General features: G+C 28.4%; 1 long non-coding RNA gene across 1 annotated transcript; it reads left to right on the plus strand.

Moving 5' to 3' along the window:
* Positions 1 to 4,007: 4,007 nt before the first annotated feature.
* LOC122857632 lies at positions 4,008 to 4,464 on the plus strand. The gene is made up of 3 exons (XR_006374254.1): positions 4,008 to 4,064; positions 4,182 to 4,268; positions 4,387 to 4,464. It is a non-coding gene; the product is annotated as an uncharacterized LOC122857632 (long non-coding RNA).
* The last annotated feature ends 10,739 nt before the right edge of the window (positions 4,465 to 15,203 follow it).

Genomic DNA, 15,203 nt, shown 5'->3' on the forward strand with positions numbered 1-15,203 from the left:
TCATGTTTTATTAATATAAATATTTATAAAAAAATATTATGCTGTTTTATTTATAATGTATTAATTAAACTTTTTTCCAGATATTTTTCGAAATGTTTTTACGTCAATAGTTTGATTGAAGTTAATAAAAAAATTCTAATTTTTTTTAGACGATTGTTTTTTTATTTACCCAGGTTACGATGCAAAAATCGAAATAGTTTTCCAGATATTTTTTGAGATTCATAATTAATGAAGAATGAATAAACGAATTTCATTAGCGGCAGTCGAAGCAAAAGAAATTAAAACAAAAGTCATTATGATAGCTATGCCAGATGACCAATCATTGCTCGTTGCTTGTGAACATCCAAATTAATTTGAGTTGTTAAATTAAATGAAAATATAAATTTCTATCTTTTAATACTTCTTCGTCTGATGAATCATCATGATCTGTAACATCTAGTACCTGAGTATCAACTTCTTCCTGGACTCGCCAATAATACAAGATTTAAAATAAAAAATAGAATAAATTAATCAAATTAAAAATACGAAAATACATTTAAGTAAATTAAAATAAGTAAATGAAAAAAAGCAAATTCTTACTAGAACGTCTGAATATTTATCAGATTCATCACTTGTTGAAACACTGAAAAATTAAAAAATGTGTGAAAAAAAAAAACTTAAATCTATAAATTATTATAATAGTTTAAAAAAAAAAAACCATCAAAAATTAAAAAAAGAATCTATTGTTAACTATGTCAAGAAGCTATCTTTTATATTCGTAAGTTAACAGTTCTAATATTAATATTAATTAATAATTTGTAAACAATTTTATATGTCAATTTAATTTAATTCAAAAATGAAAAATATTTATTTTTAAAATTTTTCAGAAATTAAACTGATAAAAAATTTATAATAAATAAATAAAATAAAGAAATTGAGTTAATATACATGTATTGTGCACTTTAATAAAATTATTATCATACTTATCATTGTTAAATAATTTTAATGTTTTTTTTTCATCGTATTTTGTACGCCATGGTATCTTCATGTTACTATTTTTGATTAAATATAATTTATATGGACCTCGCTTTCGAGATAGTGGCATTTTTATTTTATAACGTTAAAAATATTTTTACGATAACATAAAAATTATATTATTTAAGAAAAAAAAAAATGTATTGTGTTTACAAGACACATGTAGTCAGTATCATAATATACGTGAACTTAGGCACGGTTTATCGAAACTCACAAATCGATATACGTTAAACTGAACGCATCAAGTATCAAAGTATACATAAGGCGCATTTAAACCTGTTGATACATGTTTTGTTCTTTTTCATAATCGTCAAACAGTACTTTTTATATTGTTATATATTAAATTCTTATCCGTGAATAAATCAAAAAGTAAGTAATATTTTCAAAGTTTGATAAATCATTTTTTTATATAATTAATTGTAACGTGACATTTTTGCATGTTACCTTCTCGGACTAATTATCAAGTATTTTATTTGGTTTATTTATTAATTTATCATGAAATACAAAAGAAACCAAAACCAATATCCAGAAACGTAAATTATTATTATTTTAGTGTTAAAATCGTGTAGTTTTCAATTCACCCTAAAACTCGAAAAAGGTATGAGCTAAAATCATGAGGTTTTCAATTCGCCCTAAAACTCGAAAAAGGCATGAGATAAAATCGTGAGGTTTTCAATTCGCCCTAAAACTCGAAAAAGGCATAACACATTCATACCAAAAATACCAAATTAACGTCAATTAAATCCAACAACCGAAACAAAGACCAAAATAACCAAATAGCGTATCAATAATTAGCATAGAGGGACGCTAGGATCACTCAGTGTGCTGGTTATGGTAGAAGGGCCGGATAAAATCACAAGGAAAAATATTCAATACACAAATTAAATAATCAACAAAACACATTATTATTTTTATACTCAAAAACCCAAAACGTAATATTTATTATCCAAAACTTAAACGTAAATCCAAAATACAAAACGTAAACTCAATAATCCAAAACGTAATACATAATCTTAATCACGACCTTGAATCTAATATATTAATTAAATTAACAAAAGGGACCGCGTTTCTAATTATTTAAACAAAACCAAACTAAATTATCAAATGAAAAATGTATGCTTGACGTTGCCCATGATTCACACGGCCAACGCCCCAAAAACTAACCTACAAAAATACACATGTCTGCTGGGTCTCCAGCTAGACACATGAGTACCCTAATATACGTAAAACAAGAGCTGATCACGAAGCGTGTGCATCTTACCACGTCCCACAGCCAAGAGAGAGAGTTCAGCCCAAGATATTTTGGAGCAGCTCGGATCTACCAAGCTGTCCCCACTCAAAGCTATCCCTCCTCTCTTTATCTTGATAAAAAGGGGGAGAATATACTACAAAATAATAATAATAATACAAAAAGAAAATATTAAATACTAAAAATATATTTATATAATAAATGAAACGGAGTCGTTGGTTGGAGGATTCGTCCGCTTGGTGTCTTTCCGTGTATAAGGCAGTGAGAATCACTATATAATATATTAAATATTTTAAATGCTGAATATTTTTTTATTGATTTTATATTAGTTGATCTTGGAAAGTAAGGTTGATGCTTATGTCATGAAAGAACTAGTGATGTATCTTCGAATTCTTTTTCACTAATTAAAAATTTGTTATTTGAATATTCAAAATTCATATATAATGTTTAAAAAAAAAATTAAAAAAATTGTTTTATAACAAATATAATATTAAAAAAGTTAGCTTAGTTTTTTTTGTCATGGTTTAACATAATAAAAAATTTTTTATTTTTTTTCTATTTTTATTATCTAAAATTTGTAAACATTACAAAAGAAAAAAGAAACGAATTAATAATAAAATAAAATAAACTGTAAAGACAATATCCTTGCAAAATTTAATAATAGTTAATTTATTTTATTTTACAATTAATAATTAATAATTTTTTTTCCGTTTTTCTCTTTAGAATGCCAAAAAAATTATTTGCATTAGTAAAATGGACAGAAGGACAATATAAAGGTTCATATACAGTTGGCATGGATGTCAATTGTATCAAGAAATTTGATGACAAAAAATTTATCAATGATGAGTATAACCCAGAACAACCATTTGTTATTGAATGGCGTGATTCAGCACGCAAACCACTTGGAGGCTGGTTACTGTATGAAGCTCATATTATTGCAATATCAGGTAAATGAAAAGTTATTATCTATGATTTTATGCAGTAAATTTTTTATTTGAATTTATGATATTTTTTTAATAAAAAATTTTAATATGTTTTCAGCTAGTATAAGTGTGTTGGAAAAAAAAATGAGCATCATTGATGGGTTTCAATCTCCTGACCGTACAATTAATCCAAAGTCTTTATCTATTGATGAATCAAGTACACCAAAAATGTCAAATAAAAAACAACTTAAAACTTCAGAGGTATAAACATTTAATAATAATGATAATAAGTGCTTTTAATATTAATTATGAAAAATTATTTATATTTTATTTAACAAAATTAATTGATTTCTTGTTATTTATTTATCATAAATTATAGGACATATAATATTTAATTATAATAATTTTTTTTTTTACTCTTTTCCAGATCATTCACATCAATCTAAAAAAAGATGATAAACAAAGAACAAGAAGAGAAAATATTGAAAGAATAGTACATACAATTAAACAAACAGTAAGGTAAAATTTTAATAGTTTTAGAATTCATTATTTACAATGGAAAAATCTACATTTAATTGATATTTTTGTTTCTTTCTTTTTTTTAGGTCAATTTGGAAAAAGAATATGATGAGAAAATATCAAGTGATAGAGATTCTGAAGATGAAATTGAGGAACGAAAAATAACAAATAAAAAGAAAAGAATAGTAAGCCTGAATTTTAATAATTATATTCATTATCTACAATAAGGAAAATATATGTGTATTTATTTAAAACTTTAATTATTGAGAAATAATCATCAATTTTTTATTTTTTTTTTCTAGATCAATTTAGAACAGGAAAATAATATTGAAAGAACCAACAATATAATTGAACCATCAGTAAGATGAAATTTTATTATTTACTATAAATAAAATATATGTGTATATATTTTTAAATTCAATTATTTAGTATTAATCGGAAAAATAATTGACAATTTTTTTTTTTTTTTTTTCAAGATCAATTTGGAACAAGAAAATGATAACAAAATATCATGTGATGAAGATATTGATGAAAAAAATTACAACAGTATAATTGAACAATCAGTAAGATAAAAATTTTATTATTTTTGAAATTCATTACTTATTATGACATTTGTTTATATTTTAAAATTTGATTTTTTAAAAAAATTAGGAAATTAATTATTAGTTTTTGTTTTTCTAGATCAATTTGGAACAAGAATATGATGAACAAATATTGAGTGATCAACATTTTAATAATAACATTGATAAATCCAAAATAATAAAACAAAATGAGCCCTCAGTAAGTTCAAATTGTAATATTTCAATTACAATAAATAATTATTATTTAAATAATACGAGTAATAATAAAAATACTAAGTTATATTTTTTTTTCTTTATTCAGAATAAATTAAAAACTAATGAGGATGTAAATGTTAGTAACAAACGAAAATCTAATGAAGTGTAATGTCCTGCGGTAGGCGCACCAATTTTTTTTATTTTTATGTTTAAACCTTTTTATCTTATTATATATTCAGGGTATATTTCGATACCCCGAGCTCCATCTTACGCAATATAACAGTAGTATATTTTGGGGAACCAACGACTTGGCCCCCTCAATAATTTTCTTGAGCCGGCACTAATGCCAAGCGGCAATACCGCCAATTTTCTTAATTAATTTAACATATAAATTAGTACAGTGAGTGATATCAACAGAATCGCAAAATTACAAGGATTCTCTTGATACCACTCATGTTATAAAATTTTAATTAGAAATATTTTTAATTATTAATCAAAGATCACGCTTTCGGGCTGACCAATAGAAAAAAAGTAGACTAAGGAAAATAGGAAATGGACCAGGAGAAAACCGAACGTCTCCGAAAGATCCCCACTTTTCTAAGGGTTGATTGAGTCCCAAACTAAATCGATCTAGATTTTACAGAAGACTTGGTCTGCAGTCTCTGCACCATAACTAGCTCTTCCAGCTCTAATTAAGTCCTACTTAATCGCCGAAGCTTTATTCTTCTAATAAAGACTTAGAAAATTTGATTATTTTTGGGTTTAAAGACTTAGAATATTTTATTTTTCTGAATTAAAACTTAGAATATTTTTAATTTTCTGAATAAAGACTTGGAATATTTTATTTTTCTGAATTAAAACTTAGAAAATTTTAATATTTTTAAATTAAAACTTAGAAAATTTTTAATGTCTGAATTTTGACTTGGAAAAGTTTAATTATTTTTCGGATTAAAACTTAGAATATTTTTATTTTTCTGAATTAAAACTTAGAATATTTTTAATTTTCTAAATAAGGACTTGGAAATATTTTATTTTTTTCTGAATTAACACTTAGAAAATATTAATATTTTTAAGATTAAAACTTAGAAAATTTTACAATATCTGAATTTTTACTTAGAGGAATTTAATTATTTTTGGATTAAAACTTAGAATATTTTTATTGTCAAATCAGTTACAAGTTTAATTATTCGGATTTAAATATTATTAATAATTATTTCTGCTATACAATAAATTTAATTAAATTTGTGTTAAATATATTTTAAATTCAATAAAATAATTAATTAATTAAAGATTTAAATTGTGTACTACGCGAGTGCTTTACTTTTACGACTAATACCGTTGTCCATCACCAATCAACTACACATCTTTAATTACCTACTTTAATCAAAGCGAAGCCCAGGTCAAGGTCCACGTCGTACATAGCCAGTAATTTTTATTCATCTATCATTGTAAGTACAATTATTAATGTTATATTAAGTGTTTATTTGTGTTTTATATCAGTGTAATTTTAAGTAGAGTCACGGCGATAATCAAGTGTAGTAATTACGTAAATGTAGAGTCAGTGTTTCATTTATATTTTTTTTTTAACAACTAGATTGCTTCTCAATCTAGTTGATAATTACCGGGTCTCACAATATTTTATTAACGGGTCGTTTTTTTTTAATATCTCAAATCACTGACTCCGTAATTCGCTTGATGTTTCTCTCTCTATATTATCGACGCGTGGGGCCTTTGTTTTAATGTATTTTTGCGTATTTTATATTTTTATATTTTTATAATTTTTACGTCGAATTAAGTGTTTTTATATGTAATTTTTAATTCAAATCATGGTGTTTCCTATAAATAAAATTGATGCTTTTTCCGAATAATAAATCTCGTGTGTCGTCTCAATTATTTTATTATAAAATTATATTTGTGTTTGTGTTATATTTTTCGTGTCCTTTTCAGGTGTCATTTACCCTTCCTAAATTACGCGTCTATCTGCCCAAACCTACCTATAGTTTGTCTTAAGTGCGCTGGGTGAATTGGGTCAATTAATTACGAATCAAGCAGGATTATTTTATAGGGCAAAATAATTATGCCTTGTAAATAATCCGGCTACGATATTTCAGAAGAATATGTCACCAAAGAAGATTTAAAAAACTGTAAGTAATTTTAAATAATTTTTTTATATTAACCTTTAATTTATTATTGAACATTGATATGATATATTGATTGATTATGAATATTTTTTTATAGTTGCAGCAGATCTTTTAACTCAGCTTGGAATTAATCCTCGTAAAGAATATAAAACATCAGATTCTACTGATGAAAATTCCAAAACTGATTCCAATATTAAGGTATTTTTTTGATGTTTTTTTTTTTATTTATATTATAATTTTATAATCAATTATAGAAAAAAGAATATTAATTGAATTTGTTTATTTTTTTTTTTTTTTTAATAGCTAAAAGTTTTAGAATCAAAAGATAAAGAACATCAATTAGGAATTCCATATGATAAATGGAAAACCGCTAAAACTAAATCAACATGCACATCGATGACATGGTCATTAGTTTTGGCAGCATTTGACCAAAAAACTTTGATTGCTAGTAATTATCATGGAGGTGCATCTAAAAAAATTAGCAATGATAAAAACCAAATTGAATTGAAGAGACTTGACGAAAATATTATTCTTATTATAAAAAGTAAAATAATAACTAAATTTTTATAAACAATTATTACAGAATAAAATAAAATACAATTTTTTTTATTATTATTAAATATAAAATATCACTTACCTTTTTTTTTTTTTTATAGAAACTGTCAAGGATAGATTTCCAACACAATTCAATGCTGTATCTTTTGGTTCAAACATAAATACAAGATTGTCGCAATTACGTAAAAATATACAACTACAACAGGTAAATTTTATATAATAAATAAAAATTTTCGTGAATTATACAATAATTCAAACTGAATTATAATAATTTAAAGATAAAATATTAATTTAATTTTTTTGTTTCAGGAAAAAATTGAGGAGACAACAAATAATTAAATTTAAAATACATTAATAAATTTCATTCAAATAATATGTTTATTCACATAACTATTAAATTAATATTAGTTTTTTTTTTTTTTTTTATGAAATAAAATTTATAAAAAATACTCATATATTTTTTTGAAAACTTGAATTTTCTCTTTGAATTTTTTATTGAAATCTATTTTTTTTATATATAAAATTTTATAAAAACTTTATAAAATTTTATATAAATTTTATATAAAAATTTTATAAAATTGAAAAAAAAATTATATAAAATTTTATAAAAATTTGTTATTTATTTTTATAAAAAAAGATGTCAAATTTTATGAAGAACTTTATAAAATTTTCATATAAAATTTGTCATCAAATTCGCCCACTTTTTTATAAAAACATTTTATAAAATCAATCATGGGGGTTGTTTATCGAATTAGTTTAATTTTATTTATTAACTTGAATTTATTTAAGTTGATTTTTTGTAGAAGCAAGTGACAAGAGAGAGTTCCGTAGGCTACGGGATCGCAAAAGCAACTGATTAAAATAGGGGTCCAGGACGCTATCCAGCTTCTGGGCCTTAGTATCTGAAAATTCTAGAAAAATCTAGAAGGCCAAACGACGCCGGTATAACGAAGCGTCGTTTGGAACCGACAAAATTTCCAAAATGTTTTCACATTTATTTTATTTCATTCCTCGAAAGACTGGGTGGTCTTCGAGATCAGCGTCCTAATCCTCATTGTCCTCAAACTGCAACATCTTTCTAATGACAAACGTTGTCAGTTTGAGGGATTGGTCGGCATCGACTCGTGCCGTCAGAGGATTAGATACGCTGGCTCAAGGTTTGTTGTACATTTTATTTTTTATTTTATTTTGCCTTTTATTTTATTTTCTCAAAATGAATTTTACTTTTTCTCTCTCTCTCCCTTCTCACTTACCTCTTTTTCCGACGGAACATACTCCCCCCGTTGAAAGAGTACAAGATCAACTCAAATATTGTATTTAAATTTAACTTATTAAATAGTTGATACATGATGATAAAGAAAGAAAAAAAAAAATTTTTATTTGATAATTCGATATAATAATTTACAGTATAAGTGCGATGTGCTTGTGCACCCATGGCATTGTCTTTATAAGTGTACCCGATTCCGTAAAACGCTCAGGGAAACCATGGTAAAACCTGGCCAGTACACTATCTTATATTAATGATATTAATTACAAACAAATGATAAAAAACTTGAAAACATGATTAAATTAATTATGACCATTGGCATTTCAAAAAATTAAAAAACATAATTAAATTTTAGAAAATTGATAATTTAGAAAAATTGAAAATATAATTATTCTAATGATTAAGTAAAATCAGCAAACTCTAGAATCTAAATTGATTGACGCATTAACTTATGATGTTAGCTTAGAGTATCATGACTCTAGATTGAAATAATTATACAATATGATTAATTGAGTTTAGTATATTATACAGAGAAATATAAAAAATACTTGCATATGCATGTATAATGTATATATATGTTTAATATGAACTTTACTTCGCCTAACAAATGCAAGTATAACTAATAAATACAAATAAAATACTTGTATATTAATATATACAAAGGCGCATATATATATGATATCCTAATTATTATTATTGACGTCATTGAATGGCAGCGGGCACAGCAATGTGACTGATCTGGTGTAGGTCCCATTGGCCGTCTTCACGACTGCGGTTCTGACTACTTGGTCAGCTCCTGGATATACTTTAATCACCCGTCCGAGTGGCCAACTAGTGCACGGAGCATTTTTCTCCACCAGGAGGACTATTTTGCCAACCTTAATGTTAGCGGTGTCCTTAGCCCATTTATGACGTTTCTGTAACTCGTGTAAATATTCAATATGCCAACGAGCCCAGAAATGTTGTTTCATCTCGGTAATATGTTCCCAAGATGACAGTCTATTATTGGGTGTATCAGTGTAGTCTTGTTCCGGCAAGCTTTGAATGGGTTCACCAATTAGAATATGTGCGGGTGTCAGGACATTAAGGTCGTTGGGATCAGAGGACATCTGTGTGAGAGGTCTTGAATTTAAAATACCTTCAACCTCAGTGGTGAAGGTCGTAAATACTTCATAGGTAAAAAGTGATTCACCTACTACTCGTTTGAGAAGATGCTTAAATAATTTTACTGTGGATTTCCATAATCCGCCTTGATGCGGTGATAACGGTTGAATAAAGTTCCATGATATTCTTGGTATGTGTGAGGATATAAAATTATGTAATAGTCCTTTATGCTCATCAGAATTTAGTAGGTTATACAATTCTTTTAAATGATTATTTGCCCCGACAAAATTCGTACCGTTATCGGAATAAATTTTAGAAGGGGTATCACGTCTTGCAATAAATCGAAGCAACGCTGCCAGAAAACCTTCAGTCGTTAAATCGCTTACTACTTCTAAATGTACTGCCTTTAAAGACATGCACACAAATACACAGACGTATATTTTTACTCTAGTGGTATTACGAAATTTTTTCTCTTTGATAAAAAATGGACCACAATAGTCAATACCAACAAATTTAAAAACGTTTCTGGCATTGACACGGTCTTCAGGTAAATCTGCCATTTTGAATTTTTCAGCTTCAGCTATGAAGCGGAAACAAGTCATACATTTTCGTATGACCTGGCGTACTTGGTTTCTTCCATCAAGAACCCAAAAACGTTGTCGCATAGCATTTAAGGTGGTTTGTATACCAGAATGTAATTGTCGAGAATGGATGTCTTGTATAATTAAGTCAGTGAAATAATTTCTCGACGGTAGTAAGATGGGATGTTTTTGGTTATAAGAAATGTTAGCTCGCTTTAGACGACCACCTACGCGAAGTAGGCCTTTTTCGTCAAGGAACGGACATAAATTATTGAAACGTGAATTTTCATTTTGAATTTTTGAGTTGAGAATTTTAATTTCTGTTTTAAAATGGATTCCTTGAATAAAAATTAAAAGCTCATGCTCTGCTTTAGAAATTTCTTGGCTTGACAGAAATTTATTTTGAGGTGAGACAGCTGAGTCATTGGCCATCTTTGAACAACGTATTTTTAAGGCAACGATAAACCGTTTCACGTAAGCATATGTCCTCAATAATTTTTGATAAGTTGAGCAATTTTTTATTAAGGCATTAACAATGGATGTTGTTCAGAAATAATTAAACAAACATTTTTCTTGTATTCTAAATCAGTTTTGTCAAGGATTTCAATGGGTTCTGGCCATCGAGCTTCAGGTTCTTGAAGCCAAGAAGGACCAAAGCTCCATTGTTTATTGTCAATTAAGGCCCGAGGCAACTGACCTCGTGATAGAGCGTCCGCTGGGTTATCCTCTGACTTAATGTGTCTCCAATGAGCTTTTTCTGATAGTTCTTGAACATTAGAGACTCGATTGGCTACATATACATTCAGTAAATTAGAAGGTGTTTTTAGCCAATGAAGAACGACTGTAGAGTCACACCAAAATATTATTTTTGCAGGTGTAAAATTAAAAGAGCTTGAAACCTCTTTGTATAATTGGGCTAATATTTGTGCTCCACAGAGTTCAAGGCGAAGTATCGTTATTTGTTTCAAGGGGGCGACTCTGGATTTAGCACATAATAATCTACAATGTATAGATTGATCTGGCAATGTCGCTCTTATAAAGAGTACACTATAACCTATGTTGCTGGCATCACAAAAGCCATGTACTTGTATGTCAGAACCAGTGTCTGTATAAATATGTCGATCGAACGAAATCTTATTCAGAAATTTTAATTTGAACAAATTTTTGTTCAGAAATTTTTTTCAACAAAATTTAGCCATGATGTATGTATATGAATTGGGACGGATTCATCCCAGTCGATTTTGACTTGCCATAATTCCTGCATGATTTTTTTTGCATGCAAGACTACTGGCCCGACTAGTCCAAGCGGATCGTATATTTTAGCGATTTCAGAAAGAATATTTCTCTTGGTGACCCTTTCAGGGATTGAAATCGATTTTACGCAATATTGAAGTACATCAAATTTAGCCTCCCATGCGATACCAAGAGTTTTTAAAGTACAGTTTTTATCAAGTATAAAATTAGAATTAATATTAACATTTGATAAATCAGATACTAAATTTGGTTCGTTAGAGGCCCACTGACGAATATTGAATTGACCACATTTTAGTAAATTAACAATGTCGTCACGGAGTTGACGTGTTTCTGAGATGGTACTAGCACCTGTCAAAAGATCATCACCATATAGATCATTTTCCAATATATGAGCAGCTCGAGGAAACCGATTCATTTCATCGTCAGCCAATTGCTGAATCGTACGAATTGCAAGAAAAGGAGAACAGGTAACTCCAAACGTGTTTGTATTTAATTCAAAAATTTTGATCTCCCACGCGCCAAAGAGTTCTTTGATACGCTCGATCATTTTTGTGTAACAAAATTTGACGATACATTTTCTCAATATCAGCTGTTATGACGTATCTATGAGAACGAAATTTGAGTGATTGCGTAAAAATTGTATCTTGAATAGTAGGGCCCGTCATTAGAATATCATTAAAAGACTTATTATTTTTGGATTTTGCGGATGCATCAAAGACTACTCCAACCTTTGTGGTGGAGCTGGATGTCTTGATGACTGCATGGTGTGGTAAATAACATTTATGGTTAGAATTATCTGAGACAAGAGACATATGACCAAGATCAATGTACTCTTGCATGACCTTAAAATATTCTGTTTTTAATTCATGGTTGGACGAAAATTTATTTTCCAACGCATGAAATCGTCGATAGGCTGCCGCTCGAGAATCCCCGAAAGTGTGATCACCTTTAATGAGTGGGAACCTAGCGATATATCTACCACTCGGGTCACGTGATATGTTTTCAAAAAAATGTTTTTCACATAAAATGTCTTGTTTTGCCTTTGGTTTTCCAAAGCTAATTTCTTCTAGCCGCCAAAAATCGGTCATTTGTTTTTCAAGGCGAGTTAAGTTACAAGATAAGGGAAAGGGATGGTCAGGCATCAAGGTAGTACCTGCTACTGTCCATCCGAGAAGAGTTTTTTGAAACCTTATTGAAAAGACTCGTCTGATAATGGTATTTGACCAACTGACATTAATGATAAGGTTGGTTCTGCCCCTATCAACATATCAATAGGCTGTGGCATATAAAATTTTGGGTCGGCCAATTTAATATTTTTGGGGATTTCTAGATTTTCATCATGAATTAACTCCGGAGGTGATAACCCTATAATTTCAGGTATCGTAAAAAATGTCAATGTTTGTGAATAATTATAAAAATGGGCATAAAAGGTTAGTTCTAAGCTATTTTTTGTAAAAGTAGTAGTGGCGTTGATGCCATTAATAGGTATGGAACACCTTTTCATTACCAAATTCAGCTGAGATGCTAATTTTCGAGTAATGAAATTGGCTGTTGAGCAGGTGTCTAAAAGAGTTCGACAATTTATATAGTTTCCCGTTTTGTCTTTGACTTTCACTAAAGCACTTGGCAGCAGAGGAACAGCTGTCTTTAGTGATCTAGTTAATAGACAGACATCCTGCTTAACGGGAGTTTCTAAGGCTAGTCACTTCGTCTTTTTTTCTTTAATTTTTGACACAGTCTCTTTTTTTGCTGAGTCAGGTACCTTTTCGTGCAAGTATATATTGTGCTTTTTATTACATAACCTACAATTTTAAAGAAGCAGTCACCTCGATGATAACGGAGACAGACTTCGCAAAAATTGGCTTTTTTCACAATCTCTCGTCTTTCAGGTACAGACATTTTTTTAAAGTTATCACACTCATATAAAGCATGTTGTCGATCTCTACAGACCATACAATTATTGGACGTACTAATTGTAAGTGTTGGATGTGAATTATTATTATTATTATTATTTTTCTTTGTAAATTTATTATTAAAACGTCCCCTTTTATTGGGAAACTGAGTGTTTTTTGTTGTATCAACAGTCTCACTTTGTTTCCTTTTAAAATGGGATAAATTATTAGCTTCGTTTACCAAAAACCTGATGGAATCAGCTAGTGGTGGAAATTTGCTTTGTTGGAGAGTATTGACCCATTTTTCGGCTGTAGATCGATGTAGTTTATTTTCCAGAAGGACGACGACCATTTCTGGAGAATGTACTACCCCTAACGTTTCAAGACAGGTCATGTGACGCCGCAAATTATCGACAAGGGATCTCAAACCTTCTGCCGATTCTTTGGTTTGAGCTGGTCAATTAAATATCGCATTTATATGGGTTGCGATAATTATTCTCTCTAATTCAAAATCTTGTTCCAACATGGTCCAAGCTCTTTTGAAGCTGGAATCAGCGATAGGGTAATTGGCGAGTTTCTTTTTTGCCTCACCAGCTAGAGCTGATTCAAGAAGACGAAATTTATCTATATTATTTAATTCTGGGTGATCTATAATTAATGCTTGGAAGGAATTTTTAAAAGATAACCAATCTTCCAAATTTCCGTCAAATGTCGGAATCTTTGTTTGAGGTAATTTTAATTTTTGTTTAGACTGATTGTTTTCTGGCTGAATGGGCGTTGGGACGGTAGGTTGCTCGAGTGCACCTATTCTTGTGGCTAAATTAAAATATTTTTCCATAATATTTTCAAATTCAATTTCATGGCCGTTATCTGGTTCAGCTATAACCAAATCATTATGTAGTGACTCGAATTCATTATATAAATTTGTAATGCAGTTCAGACGTAACCGCATCTTTGCTACTTCGGTCGCGTCATTTTCTACTAAATTCTGAAGTATAGTAATTTGAGCTTTGAGTGTTGTCCTTCGTTGGACAATATTCCTCACAGATACCATGATTATCGATTTAAGATTACAACAATCAACAGGCGACAATTCAACTCACTCACTATGTCCAATAGCGTGACGTTAATTGTATTAATTAATGTAGGCAAGATTAAAGATTGTCAAAATATAAACAATATTTGCTTTGTTTTTTCAATTTGATTGTGCTGAATTTTATAAAATGTATTGCAAAAGATTATTGGATTTAAATTGTCATTTATTAGAAAATGAATGACCTCAATGATTTAATTCTATTTATATATTTCCACAATAATTCAGTTCTTGTATTTTTTACTTTAAAACAATTTCAAGTTACTATATCTTGAGTTTAATTAATTTAATTTATTGTAAAAATTATTGAGTTACTTGAGTATATAATTACGTAAGTCTATAAATTTGAATAAACGAGTAAATTGAAAAATCGACCGTTAATTGTTGATTGTTTTGATAATCGATAAACTATCGTTATTGCGATTTATCGAACGTTATGATTTATCGCTTCGATTATCGATTCTCTTGACTATCGATTTTCGCTTAACCGTCCTTTAAAGTTTTTATTTATTTTTAAATAAATGGGTGATAATATAATTCGTCAATTATATTTTTATTTTAGTAATTACGTAATTGTTTGATTTTGATGTATTATTAATTAATAAACTATTCAATCAATTGTCAAAAAAATATATAAATTTTTTGTTTTAATTAGTTTATTATTTAATTATGTATATTATTTATTCTGTCATTGTTTAAACCCGATATTTATTTAATCGACAATTAAAGTTTGATATTTTAATTTTTTTAATTTATCATTACTTTTTAAATTTATTGATTGAACAATTTATTATTATTATAGCTACCAAGTGCTATTGATTGTTGGGTGTTAATT

This window comes from Aphidius gifuensis, linkage group LG5, assembly GCF_014905175.1.
Source record: "Aphidius gifuensis isolate YNYX2018 linkage group LG5, ASM1490517v1, whole genome shotgun sequence".
Classification (NCBI taxonomy): Eukaryota; Metazoa; Arthropoda; class Insecta; order Hymenoptera; family Braconidae; genus Aphidius; species Aphidius gifuensis.